The sequence below is a fragment of the Bufo gargarizans genome, chromosome 6 (assembly GCF_014858855.1).
Source record: "Bufo gargarizans isolate SCDJY-AF-19 chromosome 6, ASM1485885v1, whole genome shotgun sequence".
Classification (NCBI taxonomy): Eukaryota; Metazoa; Chordata; class Amphibia; order Anura; family Bufonidae; genus Bufo; species Bufo gargarizans.
In genome coordinates this window covers 43,816,823-43,843,106 of record NC_058085.1, presented here as the reverse complement: position 1 = coordinate 43,843,106, position 26,284 = coordinate 43,816,823, and positions in this window count along the sequence as shown.

The following is a 26,284-nucleotide window of genomic DNA, read 5'->3' as shown; positions in this document are numbered from 1 at the left end:
TGTATGTGTAACCTGCATGTAGCAGGCTGTGTACTGTGTTACAGGGATGTATGTGCAACCTGCATGTAGCAGTGCTGTGTACTGTGTTACAGAGATGTGTGTGTAACCGCATGTAGCAGAGCTTTTTACTGTGTAACAGAGATGTGTGTGTAACCTGGGAACTATAAAAAAGTGTAAAATAAAACATAAAAATTCAGATCACCCCCCTTTTCCCAAAATGAAAATAAAAGAACTAAAAAAATACACATCATGGGTGTCGCAATGTGTAAAAACACCCATTGTATAAAAATATATTCCCCATACGGCAAACGGCAAAACAGAAGAAAATGTCCGATTCGCCGTTTTTGGTCGCTTCATTTGCTACAAAAATGTAAATAAAAAGTGATCAAAAAGTCTTAAACACCCCAGAATGGTATCAGTAAAAAGTTTAGATTGCCCTGCAAAAAATGAGCCCCCATCCAGCTCTGTACACATAATTCCCAAAAAGTTATAGAGCTCAAAATATGACGACAAAAAAAAAAAAATCTGATTCTGTAAATCTCCTGTCACTCCGAGTTACTCAGAATTGGTAGCCCTAATTAATAAATACATGCAACATGAATGCATATATGCCGCTTCACACAGATCACAAGTGTTAGGCCTCTTGCACATGAACGTTGTTGGTCCATTCCGTGCATTGGGGACAGCAATTTGCAGTCCCCAATGCACGGGCAACGTGCGTGCAGCGGCCGGGACAGATCCAGACCCATTCAACTTGAATGGGTCCGTGAATATGTTCTACTTTTTTGCTGTGCGGAGGGATGGCCAGAAACACCACGGAAGCACTCTGTAGTGCTTCTGTGGGGATCCGATCCGTGTTTCTGTTCCGTTCAAGTGAATGGGTCGACATCACGGATGCGGGATGCACACGGCTGGTGCCCTGTGTATTGCGGAACCGCAGTATGTGGTCCACAATACGACCACAGTCACACAGCGGCCATGTGCAAGAGGCCTTACAAAGATGGGATTTAAGGTGCACATCCTCTTGTGCTTCCCATATTCCACAGATTTATATCACAGAGCTACTTACAGTTGTGCTGATAAGTTTACATACCCTTGCAGAATTTATGATTTCTTAAAGGGGTATTTTCATCTTCCCTTTTTCATACTTGCCTTCCTTGAGCGTGACGTTCACTTCCTGTATTCTTCTCCCGGCCGGGCCGCGCTTGCGCAGAAGACTGAAGATTCTCTCCCGGCCGGGCCGCGCAATGTCCTGAACGCGCACAGCGCCGCGCATGTGCCTTGGTGACTTATTCCTGGCCTGTATAGTACAGAGTCGGCGTGCGCATTCGCGGCTCTGTACTATACTGGCCAGGAAGAAGTCATCATGGCGCATGCGCAGCGGCATGCGCGTTCAGGACATTGCGCGGCCCAGCCGGGAGAGAATTTTCCGTCTTCTGCGCAAGCGTGGCCTGGCTGGATTCGACAGGAGAGGTGGCCGTGACCAGGGGAGACCAAAGACAACATCAGGTAAGAGGGGACTTATTTTCTAAAAAAGGATGGGAATTGGGTAATAAAATGTATTTAGAAAAATTATCACTGTCAAATCATTAACAGATGTAACAGTGATCATTAAGATGAGAATACCCCTTTAACCATTGTTCAGAGAATATGAATGATAACACAGACACTTTTCTCTCGCTCGTGGTTAGTGGTCGGCTGAAGCCATTTATGGTGTTTACTCTTTATAAATCATAATCACAACACAAACTCCCCAAATGACCCTGGTCAGAAGTTTACACACCCCAGTTATTAATACCATGTATTGCCCCCTTTAACATCAATGACAGCTTGAAGTCTTTTGTGGTAGTTGTGGATGAGGCTCTTTATTTTCTCAGATGGTAAAACTGCCCATTCTTCCTGTTGAAAAAAAAAAAGCAATTCCACCACAGTTTTACGTGATTTTTATTTACGACATTCGATGTGCGATAAAACTGACTGGTTACTTTTATTCTACAGGTCAGATCGAATCCGGCAATACCTTATATGTATAGTTTTTCTTGCGTTTTAATAGTGATAAAAAATTTAAAATATCCGATTTTTTTTGTCGCCATATTTTGAGCCCCATAACTTTTTTGTAATTATGTGTACGGAGCTGGGTCGGGGCTCATTTTTTGCGGGGCAATCTAAACTTTTTACTGATACCATTCTGGGGTGTTTAAGACTTTTTTATCACTTTTTATTTACATTTTTGTAGCAAATGAAGTGACCAAAAACGGCGAATCGGACATTTGGACTTTTTTTTTTTTCTGTTTTGCTGTTTGCCGTATGGGGAATATATTTTTATACAATGGGCGTTTTTACACATTGCGAAACCCATGATGTGTCTTTTATTTTAATTTTGGGAAAAGGGGGGTGATCTGAATATTTATGTTTTTTTTTTTACACTTTTTTATAGTTCCCAGGTTACACACACATCTCTGTAACACAGTACACAGCTCTGCTACCTGCAGGTTGCACATACATCCCTGTAACACAGTACACAGCTCTGCTACATGCAGGTTACACATACAGCTCTGCTACACAGTACACAGCACTTCTTCATGCAGGTTACACACACATCTCTGTAACACAGTACACAGCTCTGCTACATGCAGGTTACACACACATCTCTAGTACAGAGCTCTATTTGATGGCTACTGTTCTGTACACTCTACCAGCTGCTGTGCACATCTGACCCCTCCCACACACGTGACTCGTCACATGGTCATGACGTCATCACAGGTCCTTTGCCTCTCCAGCAGCTAGCAGCTCCGTCAGGTGAAGAGTGTGTGTAGTAGGGCGTATTTTGAGTTAGGGAGGACGGAGTTTTGGCTGATGTCTGAGGGAGGACAGAGTTTTAGCTGATGTCTGAGGTCTGATGGAGTTTTGCCTGACAGAGGACGGAGTTTTGTCTGATGTCTGAGGTCTGATGGAGTTTTGGGTGACGGAGGACGGAGTTTTGTCTGATGTCTGAGGTCTGATGGAGTTTTGGGTGACGGAGGACGGAGTTTTGTCTGATGTCTGAGGTCTGATGGAGTTTTGCCTGATGGAGGACGGAGTTTTGTCTGATGTCTGAGGTCTGATGGAGTTTTGGGTGACGGAGGACGGAGTTTTGTCTGATGTCTGAGGTCTGATGGAGTTTTGCCTGATGGAGGACGGAGTTTTGTCTGATGTCTGAGGTCTGATGGAGTTTTGGGTGACGGAGGACGGAGTTTTGTCTGATGTCTGAGGGCTGATGGAGTTTTGTCTGACAGAGGACGGAGTTTTGTCTGATGTCTGATGGAGTTTTGCCTTACGGAGGACGGAGTTTTGTCTGATGTCTGAGGGCTGATGGAGTTTTGCCTGACGGAGGATGGAGTTGTGGATGATGTCTGACGATGTCCTAATATGTATGCCGTACTCATAAGATCCGAAAGACTATTGCCGTCACGGAACTAAAGGAGCAACCACAGACTCCAACCCCACCAGCAGCCCCTGAAAATAACAACACGGCGGCTCATGGATCCCACTTCATCGTCCCCATCCTCATCGAGATTGAGGGGCGACAACTCCCCTGTTCAGCAATGTTAGACTCCGGGGCGGGAGGCAACTTCATGGACCTAACCTTTGCCCGCGAAAAGAATATTCCACTGACAATCAAGGCAGCCCCCGTTGACCTGGAAACCGTCGACGGATCCCCACTCTCCTCGGGGCCGGCCACTCACGAGACCACCGAACTACAACTCCTCATAGAACCAGATCACCGTGAAAAGATCCACTTCTCTCTGATCGCCTCCCCGAAGTTCCCAGTGATCTTGGGCATCCCATGGTTGGCCACCCACAACCCCTCGGTGGACTGGGAAACCCGCTGCATACGATTCCCGTCCGAGTTCTGCACGCTAAATTGCTCCCACAAACCCGTCCTTCCACCCGAAGACACCACCATCTCAAAACTATCTGTCAAGGATCTGCTACCCCCTCAATACAGCAAGTTCCAGGATGTCTGCGACAAGAAAAACGCAGACAAGCTGCCACCACACCGACCCTACGACTGCCCTATAGAACTGTTGCCCGGGGCCGAAATACCCTTTGGCAGTATCTACTCCCTCTCAGAGCCTGAACTCAAGGCTCTGAAAGAGTACCTGGACGAGGACCTGAGGAAGGGGTTCATCCGGACCTCCACCTCTCCCGCGGGAGCCCCCTTTTTCTTCGTAGAGAAAAAAGACTCCTCCCTGCGTCCCTGCATAGACTACAGAAAGCTTAATGACATAACCGTAAAAAACCGGTACCCGCTCCCACTGATTTCCGAACTCCTTGAGAGACTCCGGGAAGCGAAGATCTTCACCAAACTCGACCTTCGAGGGGCCTACAACCTCGTCCGAATCCGCCCTGGGGACGAATGGAAGACCGCCTTCCGGACACGTTATGGTCATTTCGAGTACCTGGTCATGCCTTTCGGACTCTGCAATGCTCCCGCCACCTTCCAGCACTTCATTAACGACGTCCTCAGGGACATGCTGGATCTGTTTGTAGTCGTTTACCTGGACGACATCTTGATCTTCTCTGAAGACCTCGAGCAGCACCGCGAACACGTCCGCAGGGTACTGCAGAGGCTCAGACAGAACTCTCTCTATATCAAGCTAGAGAAATGCGAGTTTGAGCGAACCACCACTCAGTTCCTCGGATACATCATCTCCCCAGAGGGCCTAAGTATGGACCCGGGGAAGGTCCAAGCTGTGATGAACTGGCCCGTTCCGAAAAACGAGAAGGAGATACAAAGATTCATTCGCTTTGCCAACTTCTATCGGAAGTTTATCCGGAACTTCTCCAAGGTCATAGCACCAATCACCCAACTCACCAAGAAGGCAGTCCCCTTCTCCTGGACACCCGAGGCCCAGGAGGCCTTCACCAAGTTGAAACTCCTCTTCACTTCTGCCCCAATCCTAATCCACCCGAACCCCGAGCTCCCATTTACAGTCGAAGTGGATGCATCAGACTCTGCGGTGGGGGCAGTTTTGTCACAACGGACAGGGGAGAGGATGCTATTACACCCGTGCGCATATTTCTCCCGCCAGATGTCCCCCTCTGAGAAGAACTATGACATCGGGAACAAAGAACTACTGGCGATCAAGGATGCCTTCTCCGAGTGGAGACACCTGCTGGAGGGAGCCACCAACCCCATAATCGTACTAACTGACCACAAGAACCTCGAGTTCATCCGCAGCGCTAAGAGACTCTCAGCCAGACAGGCCAGATGGAGCCTATTCTTTTCCCGCTTCAACTATCTCATCACCTATCGTCCTGGATCAAAAAACGGCAAGGCTGACGCCCTCTCCAGAATGTTTTCCGAGCCCTCACAGAGTAACAAGGGCCAAAATAACATCTTGCCCGAGAGAAGGGTCGTAGGGGCCACCTACTCTAAAGAACTCCTGGGCACAATCAAAGAAGGATATGAAAATGACCCCTTCCTCTCCCACCCCACAGGCAATGTCAGCCTTACGTTTAAGAACGGTCATTGGTTTCATCAGGACCTACAACTATATGTACCAGAAATCGCACGGCTCGAAGTGCTCAAACTCAACCATGACTCCAAGGTGGCCGGCCATTTTGGCACAAGAAAGACCAAGGAGCTTCTCTCCCGCTCCTTCTGGTGGCCAACATACAGGGAGGACATCAAGAGGTACATCTCCTCGTGCACGGTCTGTGCCCGCAATAAGACTCCTTGTTCCTCTCCCGTGGGTCTGTTACAACCTCTCCCGATTCCCTCCCGCCCCTGGGGCTCGATCTCCATGGACTTTGTGGTAGACCTTCCTCCTTCAAAAGGGATGAACACCATCCTGGTCGTGGTCGACCGTCTAACCAAGATGGCCCATTTCATCCCCTACAAAGGCCTACCCACAGCCAAACAGACGGCCGATCTTATTCTCAGAGAGGTCTTCAGGCTGCATGGGATCCCGGACGACGTGGTCTCCGACCGAGGTGTACAATTTGCCTCAAAGTTCTGGAAGAACTTCTGCCTGGCGCTCGGGGTTAAAGTGAACCTGTCCTCTGCTTTCCACCCTCAGTCAAACGGGCAGACGGAGAGAACTAATCAGACCCTAGAGCAATACCTACGCTGTTTCAGCTCCCACCTGCAGGATGACTGGCTTGATCATCTCCCCACGGCCGAGTTCGCCTACAACAATGCTGAGCACAGCTCAATCAAGCACAGCCCCTTCTTTGCTAACACAGGCTCACACCCGGTGTTCATTCCCCACCTACCCGTTGCCTCCACCCTCCCAGCAGTGGCCGAACGCCTAACAACCCTACAGGAGGCACAAGAGAACATTATAGACAACCTCCAGCTTGCCCAGAGGCGCTTTAAACAGGGAGCAGACAGACGTCGCAAACCCACCCCGGGTTTCCATGTGGGAGACAAGGTATGGCTGTCCACCAGGAACCTCAGATTGAAGGTCCCCTCCAAAAAATTTGCCCAAAGATACATGGGTCCGTTCCGGATCACCGCACAAATCAACGAGGTCACGTTCCGGCTCGACCTTCCGGACTCCATTAGGGTGCACCCTGTCTTCCATTGCTCTCTCCTCAAGCCATACGTGGAGAACACCTTCACAGGCCGCCACTCGCCCCCACCACCACCCGTGAGGGTACAGGGTGAAGAAGAATACGTTGTCGCAAAGATCCTCGACTCCAGGATCCACCGGGGAAGACTACAATACCTAATTGGGTGGGAGGGTTACCCTCCCGAGGATAACTCCTGGGAGCCAGAAGAGAATGTCCACGCCCCCAGACTGGTAAAAGAGTTCCACCAACAGCACCCCGGTAAGCCTGCCCCTGCGGTGCCCGGAGGTCACCTTGGAAGGGGGGGGAGTACTGTCGGGATTCGAACCCGTGACCAGCCACATCCCAGGCAGTAGCCCTGCTTACTAGGCTACCATCCTCTCTGGACATTCCTCCCTGAAACCTATTAGTTAACCTCAGTCTTGCCAAGCCTTGCTCATCACCCTTGATTCCCCACACCTGGTACTTCCCTATATAAGTCCAGCCCCTTGCACTCTAGCTTGCTGATTATTGAGCTCCTGAGCCTTGATCAAGCGTCTCCTCATCTGTTGCTCTTGCTACTGCTGGAAGTCCACTGCTGACCAGGAATTGCCTACCGACTACTCTTCTGCCTTATCCCTACCTACTGAACTGCTACCACCGTTGCCATCCGGATTGTCTGACCACGCTTACTGCCGCCTGCCCTGACCCACCGCCTGCCTACCGACTACTCTTCTGCCTTATCCTTACCTACTGAACTGCTACCACCGTTGCCATCCGGATTGTCTGACCATGCTTACTACCTGCCTGCGGTCCTTGCCACTGGGCTCCACTCCTACCTCCAGCCAGCGGTCCTCTGACACAGGTGAGCCTGTAGGACTGTTACAGTCCCACACACAGTAGTGTCCCCCACACTGCCCCATACAGTAGTGCCCCCCACAAAGTAGTGTCCCCCACACTTCCCCCCACACAGCAGTGTCCACCACGCTTCCCCCCACACAGCAGTGTCCCCCACGCTGCCCCCACACAGCAGTGTCCCCCACACTGGCCCCCACACAGTAGTGTCCACCACGCTTCCCCCCACACAGTAATGTCCCCCACGCTGCCCCCACACAGCAGTGTCCCCCACACTGGCCCCCACACAGTAGTGTCCCCTACACTGCCCCCATACAGTAGTGTCCCCCACACAGTAGCGGTTGGTCTGCGCTGTGGCTGGCAGTTGAGAGAGTGGCCAGTGGCATGCCCAGGGTGTTTGGCACCCGGGGCGGGTCATTCCTCTGGCACCCCCCTCTTCCCAATACTTGACCAGATACCTCTTACATCTCCTCTCCTGTCATGTAGACCTTCTCTTTCCTCTTCTCCACCGTTAGACCACCATGAGAAATTCTTTCAGCCGCATCTCGTCTCTACAGAGTTTGTAACACAGACACGTTAGATTTCAAAAATTTTCCATCAACCCCCCCCCCCCCTCCTGGTGTCCCCACAGTGCCATCCTGCTGCCACTCCCAATATTGTCCCCACTGTGCTCCCCAATGTCCCAGGTATTATACTGCTGAAAAAATAGTGACCCTAATAGACATAATTGGGGTCATGTATCAAACTGGTGTAAAGTAGAGCTGGATTTCCAAAGGAGCTGTCAAATATGAAAGGTGGAATCTGATTGGCTGCTATGGGCAACTAAGCCAGTTCTACTTTACACCAGTTTGATAAATTACCCCAAATGTTCCTATAGTGTCCACAGCAGCTATAATATCCCATAGAGTGCCCCCAGTAATACAAACACCCTATATTGTGCTCCAGGTAAAAATCCCTGTATAGTGTCCCCAGAAATAATAGAATGGCCCCTACTTCCCCAATAGAAAGGCCCCCATGCTGCCCCCCACACAGTAGTGTCCACCACACTGGCCCCCACACAGTAGTGTCCCCGACATTGCCCCCCACACAGTAGTGTCCCCCCACACAGTAGTGTCCCCCACACTGTCCCCCACACAGTAGTGTCCCCCACACAGTAGTGTCACCCACACTGCCACATACAGTAGTGTCCCACACACAGTAGTGTCCCCCACACTGCCCCCCACACAGTAGTGTCCCCCACACAGTAGTGTCCCACAAACAGTAGTGTCCCCCACACTGCCCCTATACAGTATTGTCCCCCACACTGCCCCATACAGTAGTGTCCCACAAACAGTAGTGTCCCCCACACTGCCCCCATACAGTAGTGTCCCCCACACTGCCCCCCCCCCGCACAGTAATTTCCCCCACACAGTAGTGTCACCCACACAGCCCCCATACAGTAGTGTCCCCCACACTGCCCCATACAGTAGTGTCCCCCACACAGTAGTGTCCCCCACACTGGCTCCCACACAGTAATGTCCCCCACACAGTAGTGTCACTCACACTGTCCCCACACAGTAGTGTCCCCCACACTGCCCCCCACACAGTAGTGTCCCACACACAGTAGTGTCCCCCACACTGCCCCATACAGTAGTGCCCACCACACAGTAGTGTCCCCCACGCTGCCCACCACACAGTAGTGTCCCCCACGCTTCCCCCCACACAGCAGTGTCCCCCACACAGCAGTGTCCCCCACACAGCAGTGTCCCCCACACAGCAGTGTCCCCCACACAGCAGTGTCCCCCACACAGTAGTGTCCCCTACACTGCCCCCATACAGTAGTGTCCCCCACACAGTAGTGTCCCCCACGCTGCCCCCTCACACAGTAGTGTCCCCCACGCTGCCCCCTCACACAGTAGTGTCCCCCACTCTGCCCCCACACAGTAGTGTCCCCCACCCTGCCCCCACACAGTAATTGTGGCCTCTACAGTGCCTCCCCAATAGAAAGGCCCCCATGCTGCCCCCCCACACAGTAATTTCCCCCACACTTCCCCCACACAGTAGTGTCCCCCACACTGCCCCCATACAGTAGTGTCCCCCACACAGTCGTGCCCCCCCACGCTCCCCCATACAGTAGTGTCCCCCACACAGTAGTGTCCCCCACACAGTAGTGTCCCCCACACAGTAGTGTCCCCCACGCTGCCCCTCACACAGTAGTTACCCCCACGCTGCCCCAACACAGTAGTGTCCCCCACATAGTAGTGTCCCCCACGCTGCCCCCATACAGTAGTGTCCCCTACGCTGCCCCCACACAGTAGTGTCCAGCACACTGGCCCCCACACAGTAGTGTCCCCCACACTGCTCCATACAGTAGTGTCCCCTACATAGTAGTGCCCCCCACACAGTAGTGTCCCCAACGCTGCCCTCTCACACTGTAGTGTCCCCCACACAGTAAATTTTCCCACACTGCCACCCACACAGTATTGTTCTCCACAAGGTTGTGTCCCCCACACTGCCCCCATACAGTAGTGTCCCACACACAGTAGTGTCCCCACACTGCCCCCCACACAGTAGTGCCCCCCACACAATAGTGTCCCTCACGCTGCCCCCCACACAATAGTGTCCCCCACATCGCCCATATAATAATTTTCCCCCCACATAGTAGACCATCCCATAATAATTTGCCCCCCACTGTTTCACACAGTATCCCACTATATTCCCCCCCCCCACACACACACACATCCTCTGTCCTGTGTGCACCCTGGCCCCCTCATGTCCCCTAAAGTTGGCACATAAAAAAAATAAAAAGATAAATACTTACCTGTCCCGGCACTGTGCTGCTGAGTCCTGGCACAGGCACATGGGATGACGTCTTCACACGCGCCTGTGCCAGGATTTCACTACCGCATAGGCTTCAGGCCTGAAGCCTATGGCGATGATCGGCGGCAGGTCAGGGAACTATGCGCTCTGCTTACTGCCCCGCCGCAGTATGTGGGTGTCAGCGCTTCCATCTGTATTGAGGGAAGCGCTCATTGCTTCTGTGAGAGCCGGCACCCGGGGCACGTCACTGCATGAGTCCCCTTGACAATAGTAATGCTCACATGTGCCCCCTTCACAGTAGTAATGCTCACATGTGCCCCCTTCACAGTAGTAATGCTCACATGTGCCCCCTTCACAGTAGTAATGCTCACATGTGCCCCCTTCACAGTAGTAATGCTCACATGTGCCCCCTTCACAGTAGTAATGCTCACATGTGCGCCCTTCACAATAGTAATGCTCACAAGTGCGCCCTTCACAGTAGTAATGCTTACATGTGCCCACTTCACAGTAGTAATGCTTACATGTGCCCACTTCACAGTAGTAATGCTTACATGTGCCCCCTTCACAGTAGTAATGCTTACATGTGCCCCCTTCAGTCATTTGGCCTGCGCAGTGACCAGAGGCAGACCTTGCGCTCATTTGAAGAAAAAGGGACATGTCGGGCCCGCTGCAGTACAATTATTTTCTGCAGCGACTGAAGACCCCATTTCCCCACACCGGTTGGTACAGACCTCATCTGGACTCTCAGCCAGGCATCAGAGCACGTCGGAGAAGGTGAGGATGAGTCGAAAGGGAGCAGGAGTTCTGTGGAGGATGTGACTGGCAAGGTATGGTAGTTGTGGGAAGTGTCTTTAACTAAGTCTGGTGCCCGTGTGGGCCGTCTGGGTTGCTCCTCAGGAAGCGTTCCTCACCAACTTAGCAATATTAACGAGGGAGATAGAACTCACAATGCTGCACCCAAAGGCATTTGTGAAGAGCGTTTCCTGCATTCCACTCCTTAGTCTTGTTATGTGCAGATATGTGACCCTTCACCGTAGTAATGCTCACATATGCCCCGTTCATGGTACTAATGCTCACATGTGACCCATTCACTGTCGTAATGCCCAGATATGTGTCCTCTTCACAGTAGTAATGCTCACACGTGCCCCCTCACAGTAAGGCCTCATGCACACAACCGTTTTTTTTTTCTTGTTTATGGGTCATTTTTTGCGTTCCGTATATGCAGTAAGCCGGATTGGGTCTAATGCACAGTGGCGCAAAATTAATAGTTTTTAGTTTGTGACGCCAATTGCAATGTGCGCAGGTTATAGTCTCAGGGCCCTTTAAGGTGTTGCAACTCACGGACCAGGTGAGGAATGCCACAGGGGAATAATGTCTCTGTGTAGTGTCAACGGTGTCTCCTACCTTGGTACGGCTGGACTCCTGGATCCTGGCACTCACTTGCAATAAATTGAGTGTTGTTAATAGGAGTAATGGAGGAATGAATGTGATCCAGACTTGAAGTATAATGCAACTTGTCTTTACTGGATGGCAACAGAAATCCATACAAGTTACAGCAATAGTCTTTAGGTCCCAGCAGGTATAAGCAATGTATGGCAGGGATTAATATCTCTTCTGTAGCTATACTATGTGCCTGGAGAATGTGGCAGGTATTTATCTTCTGCTCTGTCTGTCTTCTGCTTGATATGGGCCTGACTAGCTGAGGAGGAATTTGGCTTCTCCTGGACTCTGGATATGTACTAACAGGACTGCTCGCAGGGAATGATTCTTCCTGGAGAGCTGTAGTTCTGGAGGTGTTGCTTGGTTGTCCACAGTCGAGGCTGAAGGGCTCAGACTGGGAGAAGTGATCCTTGGCCTCAGCAGAGGCTGGATCCTGGGTTGGGATCCCTGTAACTGGGAGCTCCTACCAACACAGCCTACCCCAAGCGGGGGTAGCTGGTACACTAACTTAACTTCCTTCTCCTCCTCATGAGACAGGACATGGAAACATCCCACTTCTGCTCATACAGGGGAGACTAGACTGGAATAAACTATTCCAGCCTAGATATACTAAACTGGCTGAGGTCTGCTGAATACATTGATGCCACCTGCTGGTGCACATGGAAATTACAGCATAATATATCAAACAGGCCTGAAAATACATATACAGGGAAATGCAATGTTAGATTACACAAGATGACAATAAATATACACCTGACATGTTGTAGCGGGGAATCAGAGTTTAGTAACGTACTCTGGGATGTTACATATACGATCCGTATATGGAGCCATTCATTTCAATGGGTCCGCAAAAAAAACGGAATGTACTCCATATGCATTCCATTTCCTTAATTCCGTTTTTCTATTCCATTGAAAGATAAAACATGTCCTATTATTGCCCGCAAACCACGTCCTGTGGCTCTATTCAAGTCAATGGGTCCGCAAGAAAAACGGAACACATACGGAAATGCATCCCGTTTTTGCAATACCATCTATTAAAAATGTTATGTCAAGCCCAATTTTTTCTATGTAATTACTGTATATTGTTGTGCCTTTTCATAGGTAAATGCATTGATATCCAATTCATTCTAGTCAAGATGAATGTTCATTGCCTTTAAGAGCCATGCTCGACTATAGTTACAATTTTGCATGTCTTGAGTAAGGTCACACAAAGGTTTCTGCTCTTCAGTGTTATTCTTCTCATGAATGTACCAGTCTGAGAAGAATCCTCCTTGTCTACTTTTAAATTTATGACGGGAGATAAAGATGAGCTCTATGCAGCTGGTGATAATTTCATGATTTTCCTATTCCATGACGTAAAGTCATGATTTTATTAAAGACACGGAGGCGAGTATTGCAATAACTTCCTTTACTGTAACCATAGCAGCAAAGAAAAGAACATGTCAATCACAGAAGAACACCCATGTAACCGACTCCTCCCCTTATCCCAGTATATAAGGATCTCCACTTCCTGGGAACATCCTCTTTCTTTGAACCGCCACATAAACTGACTCTTCCGGCAACTGGATCTTCATGAAACCGCCAAACCAATAGTCCGAACCGCAGGACCAACTAGCCAAACGAACGGCACCAACAGACTTCAGACGCTTCTGGAACGCCAACGAGCGACTTGAGACCAAAGATGCTGAGGAGGAGGACGTCAACCTGTGAAACGAGAAATAAAATACCAGGTAGTATCACCACGACACCTATGAAGAACATAGCAAAAAGACTAAACACTCAAAAAATGTGAACATCCAATAAGCAATAAATAACAAGTAAACGATAACAGATCCCCCGCAAAAAACCCCCGGGAGGGCAAGGGAGGGCAATACTCGCCTCCGTGTCTTTAATAAAATCATGACTTTACGTCATGGAATAGGAAAATCATGAAATTTTATAACAAGACACGGAGGCTCCTATTGCAAGTTTAAAGCTGAGATATGACCGCGTTAAAAGCATGAGGCTCTGGGCGAAAATAGAACTCGCGGAAAGTGGAAACCCTAGACCAATCCGCTAAACGCATAACATCCTCCAGGCGGGCCCCCAAGACCGACATAGAGGTAGCGGAAGCACTGCGGACGGAATGAGCTGTAAAGATAGCGACGTCAACACCGGCCAAACTCATAATCTCCTTAACCCAGCGAGACAACGTCACACTGGAGACAGGAGCATAGGGCCTACGAAAAGACAGAAACAGATTGGGTAAAAGAGGGACCCGAAAGGCCGCCGTACGAGATTCGTATTCCCGAAGACATGCCACCGGGCATAGCTGAGTGCACTGAGGAAAAGCCGGGTAAGAAACGGCACGAATGTTCGTTTTAGTGCGTCTGGAGATGTTAAAGAGAACCCCACTAGGCGTAAAAGACCGCGCGTCGTGGTCCAGAGCCCTAACATCAGACACCTGTTTACATGAAATGAGACACAAAAGTGTGACCAGTTTAGCCGACAACTGCCGTAGTGACAATTGGTCATTGGAAGGCCAAACCCTCAGAAAATTCAAGACCAAACTCACATCCCAAGTCGCCGAGAAGCGAGGCCTGGGAGGACGGGACAAACGGGAGCCCTTCAGGAGGCGACACACCCAAGGATGTTGGCCCGCAGGCGCACCGTCAAAACCCTCGTGCCGGGAAGAAATGGCCGACCTGTAGAGATTAATGGTGCGATAGGCCTTGCCTGAGTCGAACAAGGAAGACAAAAAGGACAAGACCGAACTCACAGGGGCCCGAAGGGGATCCAGGTCCCGCTCCCCGCACCAGCGAGCCCAAGAGTCCCAGGCGGAGCGATAAGCTCGTCTAGTTCCCGGAGCCCATGCGCTCTCCAATAAGAAAAGAGTCGTGTCCGAAACTCCAGACAGTGAAACGGGGAACCCGAGATCCTGCAGGCGAGCAGACGAAGCCCCCCCGACAGAATGAGGGGATGTGGGCCCCCCGCGGGGTCCCGCAAGAGCTCGGGGAGATCCGGAAGGAGGATTGGGTAATCCACCAGCAAGTCTAGAAGAAGGGGAAACCAAGGCTGAGACCTCCACAGCGGGACGATGAGGATTAGATCTGCCGATTGGAGCTGAACCTGAAGGAGAACCCGGGGAATCAACGCAAACGGTGGGAAAGCATACATCAGCGCACCTCCCCACTGCTGGAGAAATGCGTCCACCGCCTCCGCCCGAGGATCCGGACGCCAGCTGAAGAACCTGGGAGCCTGGGCGTTCAAACGGCTCGCGAAGAGGTCTATCGATGGATGACCCCAGCGAGATGCTAAAGCTAGGAACACCTCCTCGTCCAACTTCCAGTCGCTGGAATCCGAAATATAACGTGAATTCCAGTCCGCCACTATATTGCGGAGCCCCGGAAGGTGTTCCGCTACAACCACTATACCCCTGGTAAGACAAAACTCCCAGAAATCCTGAGCCAGATAAGTCAGGACCGAGGAGCGGGTACCGCCCATCCCGTTCACGTATCGGACTGCGGAGACATTGTCCATCCGTAGTCTGATACATGTAGTGACAGTACCGTTGGCGAAACTGCGAATCGCCAAGGACCCCGCCAATAATTCCAGGCCGTTGATATGGAGGCGGGACTCTTCTGGGGACCAAGGACCGCCCGTGGAAATCCCATTGCAATGTGCCCCCCAGCCGTGTAAGCTGGCGTCGGATTCGATAATCAAATCCGGAAGGGGACCTAACAGGGCTTTGCCATTCCAGACCGAGAGGTTCTGGATCCACCACTGAAGCTCGTCCCTCGTTTCCGAATCGAGCGTGACCAAGTCCGAGTAAGCGGCACCGGCCCGGAGGTGTGCAATCTTGAGCCTCTGGAGAGCTCGGTAGTGCAAAGGAGCCGGGAAGATGGCCTGTATGGACGCCGCCAGGAGACCAATAAGGCGCGCCAGGTGTCGCAGAGACAGTTGGGGACGAAGCAAAGCATGTCGCAATTCCTTGCGAATAGCTCTGACCTTGACCAGCGGCAGATGAAGGGTCAGGGAAGAGGAATCTATCCTGAAACTCAAGAATTCCATAGAAGTCGAAGGAATGAGGCACGACTTCTCCCGATTTATGATGAAACCCAACCGGGTGAGGAGACCGGTGGCCATGGCAAGATGTGAGCGAAGAAGAGCCGGACTCTTCGCCATGATAAGAACATCGTCTAAATATATTATCATGCGCACCCCTCTGCTGCGGAGCCAAGACACCACAGGCTTCATCACCTTGGTGAAGCACCAAGGGGCGGAGGAGAGACCGAACGGCAGGCAAGTGAAGCGCCAAAGTTGGTCTCCCCACGGGAAACAGAGCAGGCTCCTGGAAGCCGGAGCCACCGGGACTGTAAGGTAGGCGTCCTTGAGGTCCAGTTTGACCATCCAATCGCCCGGAAGAAGCATGTCTCTCAGGAGGTGGATACCCTCCATCTTGAAATGGCGATACTGGACTATAGAGTTGAGGGACCGTAGGTTGATGACTGGGCGCGATTGGCCACCCTTTTTTTAGCACCAGAAACATACTGCTGATTACCACCGCTGCCTGAGGTGAGGTACGCTCGATCGCTTGTTTGCGGACGAGCTCCTTTAGCTCTCTGTGTAGTAAACTCTGAGCCGACCCGGTACAAAGGATGTGTCTGGGGACTGGTAGCAGGTCTGGAGGAGCTACAAGGTCTATCTCGAAACCTCTGATGGTCTCTAATACCCACCGGTCTGAGGTGATCTCGGACCAAGCATTGAAAAAGTGACGGAGCCTGCCCCCTACGCAATCTGTCGAAGAAAACAATGGACGGACGGGCAAGGCACTTACCAACTGGTCGTCGATGAGATGGGGCTCCACGGTAACCTCTGGAGCGTCCTGCAAAACCCCGGGAAGGGAAGAAGGAGGGTTGATGTCTGGCATCCTGTAGGGAGGACCTATAGGTGAAGGAGCCTCTTCCCGTTCCACGGGAATGAAAATCGGACCGGCCGGACAGGCGGCCCCTAGAGCTGCCGGCCCTGTTGGAAAAACGGGTGTTAAACACCCTTTTCATCGAAGTTTGGGCCTTGTCCAAAGCCGTGAAGGCCCCGACAAATCTGCCCAGCTCCTTGATAAAAGACTCTCCGAATAGGAGACCCTGAGCATTCTTGCCTGCCTCCGACAGGGCGAGGTTGGAGAGCTTAGGCTCCACCTTCATTAAGATGGCCTTACGGCGTTCAATGGCTAAGGAGGTGTTGACGTTGCCCGCCATGCAAATGGCCCTCTGGGCCCAACCTCCCAACTCAACAGGGTCTACCAGTCTACCCTCTGCCTTGGCGGACTCGGCCATGTCGAAAATTTTCGCCAGAGGGCCCGTGATATCCAGGAGTTTATCCTGGACCGCGCGTAAGGCTGAATCAAGTCCCTTCTTAGGGTTAAATTTAGTCTTGGTGAGGAATTGGACCATCTTCGGATCCACCACCGGTGTCTCACACACCTTATTGGGTATCAAAGGGCGGGGGCATTCCGCTCGCAACTTGTTGCGGGACTCCTTGCTTAAAGGAGTACGGATTTTTTCCTCTAAATAACGTGCTACATGAGTAGCGGGAAGCCATTCTGCTGACCTGGGATGATGTAACTCATCCGGATTAAAGAGAGGGGCACCCAACGAATCTACCATGTTGTCATCTATTACAGGTTGGTCCTCCTGTGGGGCCACCGTAGTCGCAGGCGGCAAAGGGCTGGCAATAAACCTAGAGGATCAGACTCGCCGTCCTCAAACTCCTCTGCGGAGTCAAAATGGGTATCGTTCTGCACCTCCTCAATAGATTCTCTGTCAGAATCAGACAACTGCTCAGGCATAGTCCTGGCTGACTTCCAAGCACGAGTGTGTTCTGCCTGCCGTGCGCAAGCTCTTTTCCGCGGGACAACCGCGCGGTCATGTGATGGGTTACCATCGGGTCTAACTGTTCTGGAGGCAGACGGTCTTTCAGCATCCACCATAGGGACCGGAGAGGACCTAGGGGGCTGAGCACTTAAGGCCTGTGATATGGTCTCAGACAGCGCTGAGGACATGGAGCCCATAGCCACCCTGATAGCCTCAGAGATAGACTGCTGCAGCGCAGCATTCTGTCTCTCCAGTGAGGATTCATTAGGCAGGTTGGGGGCACTAGCAGGGCTCTGGGGTCTAGCAGCAGGGGCCTGCCTAACAGAAGAAGAACTACTGCGGCGAGACATAATAGCAAATGTGGAAGGAGTTAGTCACCCCAGACCACAGGAGAGGAAAAACCTAGGAAGAAAGAGAAAAAAGAATGAGGGCCAGAAGAAAACTGCTAAAGCATGAAGGAGGGCGCGAGACAGGGACCCACCTGATGAGCGCACAAGCCGAGGGAGCAGCAGGGACACGAGCGGCGAAAAACGGCGCGAAGCTGAGGAGGAGCGGCCGAGATCTCGCGAGATCAGAAGCGGCCGCAGACTCGTAACGGAAGCGCCGAGCTGGGAGAGCCTGAGGCCGAAATCTCGCGAGGCGCGAGACTTCGGCCGTCCCTGCAAGCGCCGGAGATGCAGGCGAGCGATGCGATGCGAATAAACGAGGGGGGGGAAGACCGGAAGACCGGAACGACCAGCCCAACCAATGCTGCGCACCAGGCAAACTAAGTAGGCCTACACAAAAGGTAGAAGAGGAGGAAAAAACAATCAGGGGGGGGGGGGAACCCCCAGGAAAGAACAAGGCAAAAACGCTGAAGTGAAAACGAAAGCAGTAAATGAGAGGAGAGGTAGAAAAAACCTCCGCAGACAGTACTAGAGACCAAAAGAAGCAGTCAGCAAAACAATATAGCCAAATGAATGGCAGGCAAAATTACTAGTAACAATGAAGACACTTATCTGCTATGGCAGCAGCAAAGAAAGAGGATGTTCCCAGGAAGTGGAGATCCTTATATACTGGGATAAGGGGAGGAGTCGGTTACATGGGTGTTCTTCTGTGATTGACATGTTCTTTTCTTTGCTGCTATGGTTACAGTAAAGGAAGTTATTGCAATAGGAGCCTCCGTGTCTTGTTATAAAATTACCTATACAATTAGGCATTTATTAATGAAGCAAAATATATAATATTCATGTATTCATTTAATGAGCCTTAGTCCTTAGCATAAGACAATCAGTAGGACATATATATATATATATATATTACTTTATATTATATTGTTATATGTTATGAAGACATGTATCCAGTATATTATATATATTTCTCATTAGGAGAATATTCGTCTCTAAAAGAGTGTCTGTGAAGATGTGTGTTTTGTAACAATTATTCACCTCTTTGGTATGACAGGAGGTACTGATATCTCTGAGAAAACAAGGCCATTCAAGTTATTTATGATGCATAAATAAACAGTGTGAGAAACATTCAGAGAGACGCCTAGAGGTCTGTCTCTAATTGCTACAAGTGTCAGAATTAATCCCTATAGCTTTTAATTAAAGCTTTTAAGGTCAAAATGTATAGAATACGTTTTATTCAAACTTACATAAGTTAACCATTTATACTATGATGCAAATAGCTTACACAGCAGTGCCACCTAGGTATGAGTAGGTGACATTACAACAGTAGCAAAAGTGCATTCTGGGTAAGGTTACGATGTCACATTTTTTATCAATGATCACGCCCATCCGACTATGATTGGAAAGCTCCAAACTAGGAAGGTGTGTCTAACTGATAAGTTTGTGATCATAAACCATACACAGGGGGGAGAAACACACACACAAGAGAGGGAGACAAGAGGACACACACAAGAAAGAGGAGAGGAGAAAGAGAGGAAAGAGAAGTTAAGCTCTTTAACATAGAAACATAGAATGTGTCGGCAGATAAGAACCATTTGGCCCATCTAGTCTGCCCAATATATCTGAATCCTATGAATAGTCCCTGGCCCTATCTTATATGAAGGATAGCCTTATGCCTATCCCATGCATGCTTAAACTCCTTCACTGTATTTGCCGCTACCACTTCTGCAGGAAGGCTATTCCATGCATCCACTACTCTCTCAGTAAAGTAATACTTCCTTATATTACTTTTAAACCTTTGCCCCTCTAATTTAAAACTGTGTCCTCTTGTGGTAGTTTTTTTTCTTTTAAATATGCTCTCCTCCTTTTACCGAGTTGATTCCCTTTATGTATTTAAAAGTTTCTATCATATCCCCTCTGTCTCTTCTTTCTTCCAAGCTATACATATTAAGGTCTTTTAACCTTTCCTCGTAAGTTTTATCCTGCAATCCATGTACTAGTTTAGTAGCTCTTCTCTGAACTCTCTCTAGAGTATCTATATCCTTCTGGAGATATGGCCTCCAGTACTGCGCACAATACTCCAAGTGAGGTCTCACCAGTGTTCTGTACAGCGGCATAAGCACTTCACTCTTTCTACTGCTTATACCTCTCCCTATACATCCAAGCATTCTGCTGGCATTTCGTGCTGCTTTATTACATTGTCTTCCCACCTTTAAGTCTTCTGAAATAATTACTCCTAAATCCCTTTCCTCAGATACTGAGGTCAGGACTGTGTCAAATATTCTATATTCTGCCCTTGGGTTTTTACGCCCCAGGTGCATTATCTTGCACTTATCCACATTAAATTTCAGTTGCCAGAGTTCTGACCATTCTTCTAGTTTTCCTAAATCCTTTTCCATTTGGCGTTTCCCTCCAGGAACATCAACCCTGTTACATATCTTTGTGTCATCAGCAAAAAGACAAACCTTACCATCGAGGCCTTTTGCAATATCACTTATGAAGATATTAAACAAAATTGGTCCCAGTACAGATCCCTGTGGAATCCCACTGGTAACATGACCTTGTTTTGAATGTTCTCCATTGACTACAACCCTCTGTTGTCTGTCACTCAGCCACTGCCTAATCCACTCAACCATATGGGAGTCCATGCTCAATGACTGCAGTTTATTGATAAGTCTTCTATGTGGGACAGTGTCAAAAGCCTTACTAAAATCTAGATATGCGATGTCTACTGCACCTCCACCGTCTATTATTTTAGTCACCCAGTCCAAAAAATCTATAAGATTTGTTTGACATGATCTCCCTGAAGTAAACCCATGCTGTTTTTCATCTTGCAATCCATGGGATTTTAGATGTTCCACAATCCTATCCTTTAATAGGGTTTCCATTAATTTGCCTACTATTGATGTCAGACTCACTGGTCTATAGTTGCTCGATTCCTCCCTACTACCTTTCTTGTGAATGGGCACGACATTTGCCAATTTCCAATCTTCCGGGACGACTCCTGTTACTAATGATTGGTTAAATAAATCTGTTAACAGTTTTGCCAGCTCACCACTAAGCTCTTTTAATAATTTTGGGTGTATCTCATCAGGCCCCTGTGACTTATTTGTCTTCACTTTAGACAGCAAACTTAGAACATCTTCCTCTGTAAAGACACATGCATCAAACGATTTATTAGTCATCCTTTCTAGTGGAGGTCCTTCTCCTTCTTTTTATTTTGTAAAAACTGAACTAAAGTATTCATTAAGGCAGTCCGCTAGCCCTTTATTCTCTTCTACATACCTTCCGTCCTTTGTTTTTAATTTAGTTATTCCTTGTTTTAATTTCTTTTTTTCATTTATATATCTGAAGAATGTCTTATCCCCTTTTTTCATAGACTGAGCTAGTTTTTCTTCTGCCTGAGCTTTAGAAGTTCTTATAACTTGCTTGGCCTCTTTCTGCCTAATCTTGTAGATTTCCTTATCTTCATTGCTATGGTTTTTTTATAATTACCAAATGCTAGCTTTTTATTTTTAATTATTTGGGCCACTTCTGCTGAGTACCACAGTGGTCTCTTCCTTTTTTTGCTTTTACTGACAAGTCTAATGCAATTTTCTGTTGCCTTTAATAATGCACCTTTTAAGTAGTCCCATTTCTCCTGGACTCCATGTAATCTGTTCCAGTCTGATAAGGACTCATTTATGACTAATTTCATTTTTGAAAAGTGTTTTTCTAAAATCTAAAACTTTTGTTTTTGTGTGGTGGGACTCTTTCACAGTTCTTATATTAAACCACACTGACTGGTGATCACTAGATCCCAAGGTTTCGCCTACAATGACATCATATACCGAATCCCCATTTGTGAATACCAAATCCAAAATGGCCTCCCTCCGGGTTGGCTCCTCAACCATTTGTTGTAGGGATAACCCCAGTAGGGAATTTAGAATATCTGTACTCCTGGTAGAACTTGCTATTTTGGTTTTCCAGTTTATATCTGGAAGATTGAAATCTCCCATAATGATAACTTCTCCGTTCATTGTCATTTTAGCTATTTCTTCAACTAGTAGATCATCTAGTTCTTTAACTTGACCAGGTGGTCTATATATCACACCTACACGAGTTACTGCATGATTAGCAAACTGCAATGTAACCCAAACTGACTCTATGTTGGCCTCACCAACTTGTATTAGGTTAGATTTAATGCTATCTTTCACATACAGGGCCACTCCTCCTCCTTTCTTGCCTTCTCTGTCTCTTCTGTATAAAGAGTACCCTGGTATGGTTATGTCCCAGTCATTACTTTCATTAAACCATGTCTCAGTAACAGCCACTAAATCTACATGCTCAGATGCCATTATTGACCCAAGTTCATTGATTTTTTTTTACCTAAACTGCGAGCATTTGTAGAGGGGTCTATCAAGATGAAAGCTATGGTGAGATGTGCTATGATGGACCACCCAGCTTTCCTAGGAGCAGAAGTGAGATTTCTACTAGGACTTGGTAAGAGACACAGAAAATGATATTTCATTTTATTAAGACTAATTTGATAGTGTGGGTGAAATTATACCATCTAGATTGGCAAATAAATAATTAAATTAATTAATCATCTCCATATTGAGATGTAGTCTTAGGATATTATGAGGCTTCATTCTACCTGCAGAAGAATCTAGACTCATAATTTAGCAAAGCATTAAATGATTGCTTATATATATTGTAAGCATCCAAAGGGTGAGGTTATTGATGGTAAGTATGTGTCACTGAGGCTGCTGCTCTCAGTGATGTAAATCCCGGAGGTAAATGGCAACCAGTGATGTTAGATTGCTGAGTTTGTGGTAGCTGGAATTTGGGTCCGGGATTTAGGAGTGACTGAAGAGTTTGGGTGGGAAGGTCACTCCCATACTCCATCTCCTGTCTTCCACCTCACCCAGCTGGAAGCTAATTTAAAAGACTCACTGTCAGTGTGTGGTTGGTGTTGGTCTGCAGAGGACTTAGGAGCTTTCATCTCCACAGTGTTCCAGAGAAGGGAAAAGACAAGATTCTGCAGAAAGGTGACTCCTGTATTTTTGCCTTTGATAAAATTTGAACAGTTATATGACACATGAGTGCTAAAGACAAGAGCTTTATGTGACTGAACTGTGATGGGCTGAAGCCAAGCCATCCTGTTGGAACAAATTTGAGTTGTTTTTTCCAATAAAACCCTTATGTTGCATCCAATCCAGCAGACTGCCTACCATTTGTACAGCTAATCTCCCACAATATATATATATATATATATATATATATATATATATATATATATATATATATATATATATAATATATTGATAGAACATTCTTCGCCAAGCTAATTGATGGATTCCCACAGGAAAGACTTATTTCAAGTCCTTCCCATTTAAGATATGATCTAGCAATGATCCTAGATCCCTGTTATTTGTCTTAATAGTCTTACCAAAGTCATATGTGTGAAAATAGTCCAGGATGGGGCGGAAGGATACAGTTATCTCTTCTAAGTTATATCCTTGATTGGATTTGCCCATGCCTGAAGTCATGTGATGTGTAGTTGGTTAGAGGGGGGTGGAATGTATTTAGCATTCCATATTGATGTCTAGGATTATACATGCCCGTCCTGATATCATGAGGTTTTCTCTGAACAGAAGTAATATATATATAACTTATGTTCCTACTTTGGTATCCTAACCTAATAATAGCTTGGTTATAATGTGACAAGTTATTTCCACTCACATGTATTGTTAAGCTTGTAATGCTTTATATTAACGCTATATATATTCATTTGCATGTATCACTGTGTTTATTCACTGATATATGTTTATAACCTTGTAACCAATAAATCTGCATATTTTTATAATACCTTTGTATTATTGTATAATGCAGAACTACATGTTTTATCATTAACGTCATCTCACGTCAAAAAGAACTTATTTATCTGAGGAAATAGTCGGACTCAGATGTGAATTGTATCAATTAGGTTGTCTACAATTCACCAGGTCATGATTTTAAGAATTTATGACAAATGTTATCAATTTTATTTTTTTATGGTTAATTATTTTATGACCATAATTAATAATTCTTAATTGAATTATTACAACCCGACAATATGCCATGCGGAAAAACAGAACAGAAAAACGGAACAGAAACGAAAACACTACGGAAACAAAAAACGGAACAATGGATCCGTGAAAAATGGACCGCAAAACACTGAAAAAGCCATACGGTCCTGTGCAATAGGCCTAATAATGATCAGATATGTGTCCTTTTCACAGCAGTAATGCTCACACATGCCCCCTTCATGGTAAAAATGCCCAGATGCACCCCATTTACAGTACAAATGCCCAGATATTTGCCCCTTCACAGTAGTAATACTCACACGTGCCCCTTCACAGTGTTTTCATTTCTTTCTGGCAAAGCTATCTGGTTCTGGCCCGCGAAATTTATACCATGTCTAGTGCGGCCCTCAGACAAAAAATGGTTGGGCACCACTGCTCTAAAGGCATTCCGTTATGCAGTCCGTCATAGAATTGCGCTATGGTCCATGGCAACGGAATCTATAACTCAATTCACCTTTTACCACCAAACAACGTGTGAATGAATTTCAAAATATGAAATTCGCTCATCTCTACTTGGTACCATTAAAGGGGTTCTGCACTTTGTTTAAACTGATGATCTATCCTCTGGATAGATCATCAGCATCTGACCAAATCTGACCATCTGACAAAGTGCAGAACCCCTCAAACTGTAATACCAATAATGTAATATACCTTATCACATGCAAAACCCGCAGCCTACAGTATGTGGGCTGCACGGCCGGACCGCTCAAAATCAGAATCTGCAGACACTTATCAGACGGCACCAATTTGGAAAATAACAAAACTACATTAAAACATATAAAAACAAAACAAAACAATACTAACATATTCTCTATGTGCATGAAGGTAACAGTTCACACTTGGAGGTGCAAGGCATTGAAAAGGTGACTCTGCCAGTCAGAGGTGGAGATGTACACCGCGGACTATTAAATGCCGAAGACAGATGGATATTGAAATTGTATACTTAGTGTGCCTAATGGACTAAATGGTAAACAAGATTTTATATTACATTATTAATTTTGACCTGTTTTGGTACACGTGTGTGTTTTCTTTTTTGTTTTTTTTAAGTTTTTCCTATGTATACTGCTGGTTGTATCTAAGGTTAGTGGGGGGTCATTCACTGCGAGCTGTTATCACACATGTATTTTTTAATTAATTGAATTCAGCTCCGCCTCAACCTCTGATATAAGCAGCACCTTTATTCACACCACCTTGCTACGACTAAGGCCGAATGCACAGGGCCGTGTTCTATACGAGCGTATTACTGTAGTGCAGAGGCGGCATTAAGCGCACGGCGTCATAGCAACCAATGACGCTGTGCGCTCCTGCTCTCAGCAGGATTCCAGGCCGGGATACTACGGACCGCTCACAGCCGGGAAACACGGCCGTGTGCATTCAGCCTAAGGGTATATACATCTGAAATGCGTCACAGGAGGTGCGTTTTTCTGTGCACTATGTGTTTAGCATACCTGGATTTTATGACTATTTCTCAATAAAGGATTCCATTGTTTTATCTGGAATGAAATTTCTTCTCAAGTTTGTTGGAGTGCCACGCTTTTCTGTGTCCTGGACCTTTGCATTGGAGCTGGCCGTGATTATCTTTTGGCAGTATTATAGTAGTTATATCCTTGTACAGAGGAACAGTATTATGGTAGTTATAGTCTTGTACATAGGAGCAGTATTATAGTAGTTATATTATTGCACATAGGAGGCAGTATAATAGTAGTTAGATTCTTGTACATAGGAGCAGTATTATAGTAGTTATATTCTTTGTCAAATTTCTTTTTATTGACAGCAATAAAAACCATCCAAAACATTGTCAGAACATTTCATCTCCATTAGTTGCCAGACAGACTCAAGTATTGCATAGACAGGATACTTCGTTACAGGTAATACACGCGATCAGATACATAATACATCCAGTTAAGTTGCTGAGAAATTTAACATAAACAGCACCATTTAGACCTGGTCATAAGTATCTTAGATCCTATGAAAACTCATGGTGCAATTGCATACACGTGTTCGACATATATAGGCGTTATGTACTCCTGTGCAGGTTAGACAACACTGAGGGACACTGATATCTCCTAAATTCATCCTATGTGTACCCTTATAGTTTTCAACGGCGAGGAGGAGGTAAAGTTCTAAACAAGAGAAATAAAAAAGGGGGGATAAAGAGGGGAGGGGGAGATGAACCGTGGTCCCCCAATGGGGAGGGAAGGGGAGTTTGGGTGATAAGATCTCCTTGGAGACCCTCCTGTACACACATACTTCAAATGCTTTCTATATGCATTCTACCTACAGTGGGATGCGAAAGTTTGGGCAA